The sequence below is a fragment of the Mobula hypostoma genome, chromosome 15, assembly GCF_963921235.1.
Source record: "Mobula hypostoma chromosome 15, sMobHyp1.1, whole genome shotgun sequence".
NCBI classification, from domain to species: Eukaryota; Metazoa; Chordata; class Chondrichthyes; order Myliobatiformes; family Myliobatidae; genus Mobula; species Mobula hypostoma.
The window spans coordinates 69,338,731-69,351,170 of record NC_086111.1 but is presented as its reverse complement, the minus strand read 5'-3'; the positions used below and the strand labels follow the sequence as shown (position 1 = coordinate 69,351,170).

Genomic DNA, 12,440 nt, shown 5'->3' with positions numbered 1-12,440 from the left:
GGATGTCGGAGGTAAGTTTTTTTACACAGAGAGTGGTGAGTACATAGAACACGCTGCCTGGGGTGGTGGTAGAGGCAGATACATTAGGGTTATTTAATGTAGATAAGCATGTGGATGAAAGAAAAATGGAGGGCTATGTGGGAGGGAAGGGTTAGATCAATCAGAGTAGATTAAAAGGTCAGCATCACATTGTGGGCCTAATGGGCAAAAACGATGCTCTACCATTTCATGTCATACGTTCTTCCTCTGAGGAAGCGAGGAAGGCAAATGGGACCAGCTCCCATAGGTAACTTTGTTAGCATCAATGAGTTGGGCTGAAGGGCCTGTGTCTGTGCCTTTATAACTCAATCCTTCTGTGACCCTCTGACAGATAAATCTTCATCTCACCTCTCTCTTAAATGGGCAACACCTGGTGATCCGAGTTGCAGATCCTCCCAAAAGAGGGAACCTCAAACCCGAAAGCAAACTTATAGAATCTTATACATCTCAATCAAGCACCTTTTCAGTCTTCTAAACTCGAGGAAATACAAGTCACATGAACATAGCAGTTTGTGCATCGATTTACAGCGGCAGTGATCACCGATCGGGTTTCAATTACCGCCACTGTCAGTAAGGCGTGTGTACGTTCTCCCTGTGACTGCACATGGTCTCTCCGGGTGCTCCGCTTTCCTCCCACATTCCAGACGTATACATGTTAAAGTTAGTAAGTCATGGGCATGCTCTGTTGGTGCCAGAAGCATAGGGACACTTGCAGGCTGCCCAGCAATGCATTTGATACTAACAAACGCATTTCACTGAAACGTTTTGATATTTTGATGTACATTTGAAAAAATAAAGCTAATCTTTAGTTGAACAGTAAGCCTTCTTTGAAATTCTAACGACACATTTAAAATCCTACCCTTAAGCATGGAGACCAGTACTACACACAATATACCACATGTGATTCTATAGATACTCTGTATAATTGAAGCATAATCTCCCTACTTTATATCCAATGAATCTTACAATAAGACCACAAGACCATAACTTATAGGAGCAGAATTAGGCCATTTGGCCTATCAAGTCTGCTCTGCCATTTCATCATTAGGGATCCATTTCCCTCTCAGCCACAATCTCCTGCCTTCTTCCCCGTATCCCTTCACGCCCTGACTAATCAAAAATCTATCAGCCTCTGCCTTAAATATACCCAATGATTTGGCCTCCCCAGCTGGCTGTGGTAACAAATTCCACAGACTCACCACCCTCTGGCTAAAGAAATTCCCGCTCATCTCCGTTCTAAATAGACGTCCCTCTGTTCTGAGGCTGTGTCCTCTGGTCTTAGACTCCCCCACTATAGGAAACAAATGATTGCCAATGACAGTAGGAAATAATATTCTGAACACAAAGTGGTTCTGCAGGTGCTGGAAATTCAGAGCAACCCACAGAATGCTGAAGGAACTCATCGGGTAAGGCAGCACTAATGGAGAGGAATAAACAGTTGACATTTTGAGTTGAGACCATTCATGTTAACTTTCTAATTATCTGTTGTACCTATGTACTAACCGTCTGTGAACCTCACACTAGGACACACAGATCCTTTTGTATCTCCTGTTACATAACCGGCAACAATGAATATCAATTGAGACAGGTTATATAAAAACAACCAAACATATATTAAACACAGATAAACAATAAAAAAAAACAAACGAAAACCTTCACCGGAAGTTAACCGCTATGCAGCCGTTCAACAAATCGTCACTGGATCCTAAAGTGTTAAATGCAAAAACAGTTCTTAAAGCAGTAAAGTCAGATATAGTTCTTAAAATGGTAAATTCGAAAGTCTAACAGATTTATACGTTCAATTGGGAGAGACTTCTCTGGAGAAGGATTTCTTCATAGACACGACTTTCCTGCTGGTTCTGTCCAAAGGATTCACGATGCAGGAAATAATCAGTTTAAAACAACTGACCTTAAATTCTAGAGAGCACCTTGCATGAACTCTTTGCTATTTTGGCAAGAGTTATCTTCGATGCAGGTCACTACTCCTTCAACGAAGACTCAATAAGGTCGATCCTTTGTTAAACTGCTGAATGATACCGACTCCTCTCAATCCTTTGGGTCCTGTACTTCGATAAAGTCTTCACTCTCCCGTACTACTGCTGGAATAAGGTACATCAACGCATCTAGCAAAAATTTCCAGTCCAGCCCTATTGTACCTTGCAACAGAACGCAACACTCCATTCTAAAAATGAAACTGCATCATAAAAACAAATACACAACAGAAACAGAGACACATCAATGTTCCAGCTGGAAAACTAAAAACTAAAAACTAACTGCGTCATCTGGGGTCTTCCCTTATATACCCGTGGTGCACATGTCATCACGTGACCTCACATCGGCGGAAAAAGTACATCAGGTGACCTCCAAAAGACCATTACATCATTCTCACAAAAAATTCACAGAGCTCCTTGAGGTATGTAACACTTCAAACTCTACGATCTCTCACTGTTTAGGTAATATGCTGCCTGTTTTAATTTTCCTTCCAGAATGGACAAAGTCACATTGCACTTGAAGGTTTGGGGCACTGTGGGGTGACTCCTGCCTGGGCTCCTTCTGTATCTCACCAGGAGTGAATCTTGTGCAGCGTGTTGCTCTCTCCTGCTCCAGGCATTTCATCAGGGCCTGAAGTATTTTTAGGCCATGCATGTTCTTGCAAATCTTGCCACAAATGCATCTCCTACTTGTAATCACAAAGGGTGACATTCTTGAGTCCGTCCTTGTGGAGTGCTGATCCTCCCCCCAGCTCTCCCCTGGGGTTACGTCTCTGTAAGACTGTCTGTAGCTAGTAGGGTATCTTCCTCCAGAAGTTGCAGGTCAGGTTACTAGCCATTCCTGCCCTGTTGCTGTCTTTCCAGGCTGTCAGCTGTACCTCCAGTTGTCACCAACCTGTTCTTGGTTTTCACAAAAGACAATAGACAATAGGTGCAGGAGTAGGCCATTCGGCCCTTTGAGCCAGCACTGCCTTTCACTGTGATCATGGCTGGTTATCCACAATCAGTATCCAGTTCCTGCCTTATCCCCATAACCTTTGATTCCGCTATCTTTAAGAGCTCTATCCATCTCTTTCTTAAAAGCATACAGAGACTTGGCCTCCACAGCCTTCTGGGGCAGAGCATTCCATATATCCACCACTCTCTGGGTGAAAAAGTTTTTCCTCAACTCCGTTCTAAATGGCCTACCCCTTATGCTTAAACTGTGGCCTTTGGTTCTGGACTCACCCATCAGCGGGAACATGCTTCCTGCCTCCAGCGTGTCCAATCCCTTAATAATCTTATATGTTTCAATAAGATCCCCTCTCAGCCTTCTAAATTCCAGAGTATACAAGCCCAGTCGCTCCAATCTTTCAACATATGACAGTCCCACCATCCCTGGAATTAACCTCGTGAACCTACGCTGCACTCCCTCAATAGCAAGAATGTCCTTCTTCAAATTTGGAGACCAGAACTGCACACAGTACTCCAGGTGTGGTCTCACCAGGGCCCTGTACAGCTGCAGAAGGTTCACCTGGACTATTCCTGTGTGTTACTGTCAACTACAAATCCCAATAAATATATATATAAAAAATTAAATTAAATCAGTAGTGCAAAAAGAGAGGGAAAAATAGTGAGGTAGTGTTCACGGGTTCATTGTCCATTCAGAAACCTAGCGACACAATCATGGGTGTTGAGAGAGTAGAGCAGCGGGCAAAGCACGCATCCTTGAAGTTTGCCAGTGTTGGTTGTCACCAAGGAGGAGGTGTTATTTCTGATCCACACTGACTGTGGTCTCCCAGTGAGGAAGCCAAGGATCCAGTTGCAGAGGGAGGTACAGAGGCCCAGATTTTGGAGCCTGTTGATGTGGACAAAGGGTATGATTGTGATAGTTTTCTCCCACAGTCCAAAGATGTACTGGTTAACAGGATAATTGGACATTGTAATTAGGCTGATGTCAAAATAGATGAGTTGTTGGTTGGTGCAGTTTATTGGGACAGAAGAAGCATGTCTAAGTAATCAAAAATATTAAGAAAATAATTCCTGTGACACAATGCTCCTTATATCTTCCCAACCAGAATAACATCCATTGACGCCAACTCTCTGGTTCCTGATTGTCAGCCATCCTTCTAACTACACCAGTATGTCATCTCCCACACCAGGAACCCTTATTATCTGCAAAGCTGTTGACGTCGTTTCTTTTCAAATACCTTCTTGAAATCTAACAACAATATATCTATCAGCTTCCATTAATCCACAACACATCATAGTTCATCAAAAAAAATTGCACTAACTCAGTCAAAATGATTCCTCTTTCACAAAACCACTTTGACTGAATTACCTTGTGTTCTTGAAGTGCTTTATTTGATTGTCTTTAAGAATAGTTCAAACATTTCCCCTGATGTTTAAGTTAAGTGGCCTGAACCTCCTGCTAGCCGTCTTCTCCCCTTATCCTTAAATGCTTCTCATGTTTCTTGATAGAACAGCTGTTGGGCATTCAGTCCATTGAGGTAACACTAGGTCACAGAGAATTCTCTTTGGTCCTGCTCACCCACTTCAAAGTGCAGAAGCTCGAATTAAATTTATTGTCAAAAAATGTATATGTCACCAGTGTAATGGTTAGCACAACGCTTTGCAGTACTAGCAACCTGGGTTCAATTCCCACACTGCCCGTAGGGAGTTTGTCTGGTCTCCCTGTGACTGCATAGGTTTCCTCCGGGTTCCCTGGTTTCCGCCCACAGTCTGAAGATGAACCAGTTGGCAGGCTAATTGTCCATTGTAAATAGTCCCGTGATTAGGAGGGAGGGAAGGTTGACTCAGACCATGAGAGGCCTGCGTTGGGCATTTTCATGCCTTACAAGGCGCAATTAGGCTAGGATTAAATAGGTAGGCATCACGGCTCGAAGGGCTGGACTGGCCTGTTACCCGCTGTAGCTCAACAAAATAAATAAAATATCCTACACTGAGGTTCATTTTATTGCAGACATTCACAGAAGAGCAATGAAATGCAATAGAATCAATGAGAAACTGCACACAAACACTGACGAACCACCAAGGTGTGAAAGAAGATGAACTGTACAAATACATAAAAATAATTAATAAATAGTGAATAAATAATACTGAGAACATGAGTTGTAGAGTCCTGGAAGTGAGTCCGTAGGTTGTGGAATCAGTTCAGCGTTGAGGTGAGTGGAGTAATCCAAGCTGGTTCAGGAGCCTGATGGCTGAGGGTAATAACTGTTCCTGAACCTGATGGTGTGGGACCTAAGGCTCCTGTACCTGCTTCCTGATGGCAACAGCGAGAAGAGAGCATGGCCTACCTCTAACAGGGGCAGCAGGCTGAGGGTAGCAGGCACCAACAGAATCAACAAACTCAGTCGTAAGGCCAGTGATGTTGTGGGGATGGAACTGGACTCTATCGCATTGGTGTCTGAAAAGAGGATGCTGTCCAAGTTGCATGCCATCTTGGACAATATCTCCCATCCACTACATAATGTACTGGTTGGGCACAGGAGTACATTCAGCCAGAGACTCATTCCACCGAGATGCAACACAGAGCGTCATAGGAAGTCATTCCTGCCTGTGGCCATCAAACTTTACAACTCCTCCCTTGGAGGGTCAGACACCCTGAGCCAATAGGCTGGTCCTGGACTTATTTCCTGGTATAATTTACATATTACTATTTAATTATTTATGCTTTATTACTATTTAATTATTTATGGTGCAACTGTAATGAAAACCAATTTCCCCTGGGATCAATAAAGTATGACTATGACTATGACTATGACTATGAAAAACCTGTTTTCTCCTTTCTTCTTGGACAGTCACCGGGATCGATGATGATTTCTTTTCACTCTCGTACTGAAGCAGTTTCTGATCAGACCAATATGGGAACTATGGATTTGTCCATACATGGGGCAGGAGGTAGTTGACCAGGTGAGTAGATTGTGAGGAGACATCTCTCCAAAGTTCAAAGTAAATTTATTATCAAAGTGCACCTGTGTCAACATATACTGTACTGCCCTGAGATTCATTTCCTTGCAGGCATTCACTATAAGTTCACCAAGAGGACCACAACCTTGTCGTGGTTTGGAGGCTTGCATGCCTCAGTGACCCGGAGAGCAATATTGGTAGGAGTCAGTTACCTTTCCTGTCCACTTTTGTACTTCAGCAAGTGAATTACTGTATACCTCCAGCTCTATTTATTCCTTCTTCATTAATCTTCACTGTCACATCGACCTAAAGCATTGCCGTAGAAAAGCAGCATCCATCATCAGGGACCCCCACCACCAAAGCCATGCTCTTTACTCACTGGTGCCATCAGGTAGAAGGTACAAGAGCCTCAGGACTCACACCACCTGGATCAAGAACAGTTACTACCCCTCAATCGTCAGCCTCTTGAACAAAAGGAGATAACTACTGTACACTCATTTAAGGACTCTTTCATCTTGTTATTTCATGCTTGTTATTTATTGCTATTTATTTATTACCTGCATTTACATGGTTTGTTTACATTTTACAGTTCCTGATGTTCACAGTTTACAGTTACTAGTCCATAGATTTGCTGAGTATGCCCGCTGGGGGAAAAAAATCCCAGTGTTGTATGTTCGAATTTATTTAAATCTTACATCTGTCCCACAATGTGAGGGAGTGAAAACCTTTGCATTATGACTCAGTCACAATGTACAGACATGTGAATTTATAAGTCTAATGGCTTGTAGAAATATACTGTTCTGTAGCTTGTTGGTCTTGGCTTTAATGCAGCTTTAAAACCATTTGCCAGATGGAAGCAACTGAAACAGTTTGTGGTTGTGATGACTGGTGTCCCTGATGATCTTCCAGGGCTTCTTTCTGCACCTACTGCTGTAAATGTCCTCAGTGGAGGGAAATTCACATCCACAGATGTGCTGGGTTGTCTGTACCACTCTCTGCAGTGCCCAGCGATCAAGGCTGGTGCTGTTCCCGTACCAGGCAGTGATACAGCCAGTCAGGATGCTCTCAATGGTGCCCCTGTAGAAGGTCTGGAGGATTTGGGGACTCATGCTGAACTTCTCCAGTCACAGACGCTGCTGTGCTTTTTTTGCCACAAAGCTGGTGCGTACAGTCCAGGTGAAATCTTCAATGATATGTACACCAAGGATCTTGAAACTACTCACCCTCTCAGCTGCAGTCCCATTGAAAATAAGTTTTACCTTGAACTTTAAACTGTCCTCTAGGGGCAGTAAGACACCAGTCCTAAATTCCATACAATATAATGAGATTCAAGATTGTTTAATATCATTTCAAGTACACAAGTGTGAAGGAGAATGAAACAATTGTTACTTTGGATCAGATGCAGCACGAAGCAAACTAAGATACAGAACACAATAGTAAAATTGATGATAGTGGCCTCCGTCTGTATCAAAGGACAATGGAGTGTGCGCTATGGGTAAGCTGGGCGGAAGGTATGGAGATCCTGAGATGCCCAGTCGTCAAGATCCCTCTCTCAGCCTCACCAGACTAGTCCAAAGGAAAGGTCATGAAGCAAAACATTTGGCACCAGCTTGGCTGTAGGAGCTGCCGGAAGGATGTCCAGCCGCCTTAGGAGCTCCACTCCAGATTTGCTGTCTAGATTTACTCCTGTAGTCTTCGTCTCTCCCTAAGCTGCCCACAAGGCAGGAGGCTGTTTACCCATAGCTGGGGATCTGGTTCACGAGCACCACGGCGTGTCCAATAAATATTTTTAAAAATCTAAAAACATAAGATAGCTTATATACAAAGCAACGCTCACAACACGCTGGAGAAACTCAGCAGGTCGGGCAGCATCCGTGAAAACGATCAGTCAACGTTTCGGGCTGGAACCCTTCGTCAGGACAGAAGAGGGAAGGGGCAGAGGCCCTATAGAGAAGGTGGGGGGAGGGTGGGAAGGAGAAGGCTGGTAGGTTCCAGATGAAAAACCAGTAAGGGGAAAGATAAAGGGGTGGGGGAAGGGAGACAGGGAGGGGATAGGCAGGAAAGGTGAGGAAGGAATAGGGGAAAACACAATGGGTAGTAGAAGGAGGCGGAACCATGAGGGAGGTGATAGGCAGCTGGGGGAGGGGGCAGAGTGAAATAGGGATAGAGGAAGGGAGGGGGAGGGAATTACTGGAAGTTGGAGAATTCAATGTTCATACCAAGGGGTTGGAGACTACCCAGATGGTATATGAGGTGTTGCTCCTTCAACGTGAGCTTAGCCTCATCATGGCATTAGAGGAGGCCATGTATAGACATATCCGAATAGGAACGTGAAGCAGAGTTGAAGTGGGTGGCTACCGGGAGATCCTGTCTGTTTTGGCGGACGGAGCGGAGGTGCTCGACGAAGCAGTCCCCCAATCTGCGTTGGGTTTCACCGATGTAGAGGAGGCCGCACCGGGAGCACCGGATGCAATAGATGACCCCAACAGACTCACAAGTGAAGTGTTGCCTCACCTGGAAGGACTGTTTGGGGCCCTGAATGGTGGCAAGAGAGAAGGTGTAGGGACAGGTGTAGCACTTACGCTTACAGGGATAAGTGCCGGGTGGGAGATCTGTGGGGAGGGACGTGTGGATCAGGGAGTCGCGGAGGGACCAATCCCTGCGGAAAGCAGAGAGGGAAAGATGTGCTTAGTGGTGGGGTCCTGTTGAAGGTGACGGAAGTTGCGGAGGATAACGTGCTGGATCCGGAGGATGGTGGAGTCCTGTTGAAGGTGGCGGACGTTGCGGAGGATAACGTGCTGGATCCGGAGGCTGGTGGGGTGGTAGGTGAGGACAAGGGGAACTCTGTCCCTGTTGTGGTGGTGGGAGGATGGGGTGAGGGCCGAAGTGCAGGAAATGGAGGAGATGCGGGTGAGGGCATCATTGATGACAGCAGAGGAGAAACCACAATCTTTAAAGAAAGAGGATATTTGAGATGTCCTGGAACGGAAACCCTCATCCCAGGAGCAGATGTGGCGGAGACGGAGAAACTGGGAATAGGGAATGGCATTTTTGCATGTGGCAGGGTGGGAAGAGGTATAGTTGAGGAAGTTATGAGATTCAGATGGCAGAGGGGAAGAAGCTGTTCCTGAATCACTGAGTGTGTGCTTTCAGGCTTCTGTATCTCTTACCTGATGGTAACAGTGAGAAAAAGGCATGCCCTGGGTGCTGGAGGTCTTTAGTAATGGACGCTGCCTTTCTGAGACACCACTCCCTAAAGATGTCCTGGGTACTTTGTAAGCTAGTACCCAAGATGGAGCTGACTAGATTTACAACCTTCTGCAGCTTCTTTCAGTCCTATGCAGTAGCCCCCCCGCGCCCCCCCCATACCAGACAGTGACGCAGCCTGTCAGAATGCCCTCCACAGTACATCTGTAGAAGTTTTTGAGTGTATTTGTTGACATATCAAATCCCTTCAAAGTTCTAATAAAGTATAGCCGCTCTCCTGCCTTCCTTATAACTGTATCAATACGTTGGGACCAGATTAGGGTCCCTTCTGTTGATCAGTGTCAAAAAGCCAAATTAAATTCTCTGTGATTCAATGTTGTAAAACAATAAAACATGAAAGCCTCCAAGGGGGTGGGGATGATACTTTTTATAGGCACTGTATGACTTCAGTGGTGGGTAAGCTACTGCAGGTGGTTCAGTAGACAATCTTGTCTACTTGTTGTAGCGCCTTCCTGTCTGCCACAGTGCATTTCCCATCCCATGCAGTGATGCAGAGTGTTGGGATGCTCCTTACTGCACATTTTGTAGAAGGTTAAGAGTATGGATCCACCAATTGCTGAGCTGTATTAACTGTGTAGAATGTATTTTGGGACCCTGAGAGGTTGTGTGTGACGTGCACTCCCAGGAGTATGAAACTGCTTGTAGTTTTCACTGCTGTGCCATGGATGTCAAGTGTTGCAAGTTCTCATGAAGTTGCTAACCATCTCCTTTGTATTGTTGACATCGAGAAAGAGGTTATTTGCCTGCAGCAGGTCTCGATCTCTTTCACCTCCTCTCTGTAGGCCGTCTGATCATTGTTGGTGGTGAGCCCCACCACCATAAGACGTAGTAACAAAATCAAGCTATTCAGCCCATCAGGTTTGCTCTGCTATTCTATCATGGCTAAATTATTATCCCTCTCAATCCCATTCTCCTGCCTTCGCCCTACAACCTTTGACGGCCTTACTAGTCAAGAACCTATCAACCTCCGCTTTAAAGATACCCAACAACTTGGCCTTCACAGCCATCTGTGACAACGACTTTCACAGAGACACCACTCCCTGGTGAAAGCAATTTCTCCTCATCTTGTTTAGCAGCCTCATGCACAGCACCTTGTCAAAAGCCTTCTGAAATTAGCAAGGATTGTATTACACTGATTCTCACAAGCAATTGTCCAATTGAGAACAGAATGAAAAGATACCTGACACAGGTTGTCTGACACCCTGGTAACATCCTGGGAGTTCCATCCAAGCTGGGGTACTAAAAAGACCAAGTCGTTGGTTAGGTTTAAAACATAGGTAGGTATGGGGAAAAAAACAACCACGTAATCAAAACACAGCAACACACATCAAAGTTGCTGGTGAATGCAACAGGCCAGGCAGCATCTCTAGGAAGAGGTACAGCCGACGTTTCAGGCCGAGACCCTTCGTCAGGACTAACTGAAGGAAGAGCTAGTAAGAGATTTGAAAGTGGGAGGGGCCACACATTTTAATTCCACATCCCATTCCCATTCTGATATGTCTATCCACGGCCTCCTCTACTGTAAAGATGAAGCCGCACTCAGGTTGGAGGAGCAACACCTTATATTCAGTCTGGGTAGCCTCCAACCTGATGGCATGAACATTGACTTCTCTAACTTCTGCTAATGCCCCACCTCCCCCTTGTACCCCATCCGTTATTTATTTATATACACACATTCTTTCTCTCTCTCTCCTTTTTCTCCCTCTGTCCCTCTGACTATACCCCTTGCCCATCCTCTGGGTTTTCCCCCTCCCCCTTTTCCTTCTCCCTGGGCCTCCTGTCCCATGATCCTCTCATATCCCTTTTGCCAATCACCTGTCCAGCTCTTGGCTCCATCCCTCCCCCTCCTGTCTTCTCCTATCATTTTGGATCTCCCCCTCCCCCTCCCCCTCCCACTTCCAAATCTCTTACTAACTCTTCCTTCAGTTAGTCCTGACGAAGGGTCTCGGCCCGAAACGTTGACTGTACCTCTTCCTAGAGATGCTGCCTGGCCTGCTGCGTTCACCAGCAACTTTGATGTGTTGCTTGAATTTCCAGCATCTGCAGAATTCCTTGTGTTTACGTAATCAAAATAAGTGTTTCCATGGCAAAATGCCACTTTCTTCTCACCTATCATATGCTAGCTTCTCTTCTGTCGCCTCACCACCCACCTCTTTATCCTGCCATTTCCCCCCTTCTGTTCCTGTCCTGGGTTAAAGGTCTCAGCCTGAAAATGACAGTTCATTGCTGTCCGTAGACGATGCCCGATGCACAGAGTTCCACCAGCGATCTGTGTTTGCTGCTCACACAATAGTACGGCAATGGGAGGTGTGGAGATGCAGGTGGAGTGTTGGTAAAGCCCGTCCTTCACCACGCGTTCCCAGTGCCGTTAATTATTGGGTTGCTTCGCCCTGCTTCCTGCACTGCCGACTTCAGCGAGCATCAAACAACGGCGAGCTCGGCTCGTGAGAGACAATTTCAGTGATAATGAATCAAACAAGATTTTGCTACACTGCTCTGTTGTTCAGAGTTCTGAGCAGCGGTGTCTGCTAATTTAGCAGAAACCAGCACTCAAAGATGCAAATCTGAGTGGTTCTCGGAGCTTATTAAGGATGCATTGCAATCTGCAGATAATGACAAACTGCGATGTTTGTGGCATTTTTCTCTAACCACTTCTGGCAAAGGCAATGTTATTAATAGGGAATAATCAGGTACAAGGTGAAAGGGGATTAACTGAATTGTAATTGAAAATGTATTCACGCTGAAATAAATAACTCCATGTGTAATTACAAGCCTTTATGCAGTGAGGGACAAGAGAAGATCGTGTAGATTTATTAAATGCATGCTGTTGCCCTTATTGGGCTGACAGTCCCCACTGTAATGACCAAGCAGAGACTAGCCTGCAGGAAACACTGGCCTGCCACCTGCTTTAAATCCAGAGTCAAGTTTCAAAGCTGGTGCTCGCTGCATTATATATTTTTTTTGGAGGCTGCTAATTCACATAGAAACGCCGCGATGGATTTCAAAGCTGCTTCTGAAACAGGGTCCCTGCTGTTCTGGGACTCGGGCAAAATCAGGTCAGTTGATCAGCCAGATGATCAATTTGCTCAGGCTCTCTGCTGATGATATGACCATTGATGTCCGCTTCCTAGATGGGGAGGCCAACTCAAAACAGGATATCACTTCAGAATCATCCTGTAGTCACAACCTTGATCTTGTGCATATATTCCTCTGGTTGATCTTGGATATAAC

At 45.3% G+C, this 12,440-nt stretch overlaps 1 long non-coding RNA gene across 1 annotated transcript in view; it reads right to left on the bottom strand.

Moving 5' to 3' along the window:
• The window catches only part of LOC134357130 (uncharacterized), a 56,116-nt gene extending 45,525 nt beyond the window's left edge, over positions 1-10,591 (bottom strand). The window contains exon 1 of the long non-coding RNA XR_010020524.1: positions 10,390-10,591. This is a non-coding gene — a long non-coding RNA (uncharacterized LOC134357130). The remainder of the gene's footprint in view (positions 1-10,389) is intronic.
• Positions 10,592-12,440: the final 1,849 nt, after the last annotated feature.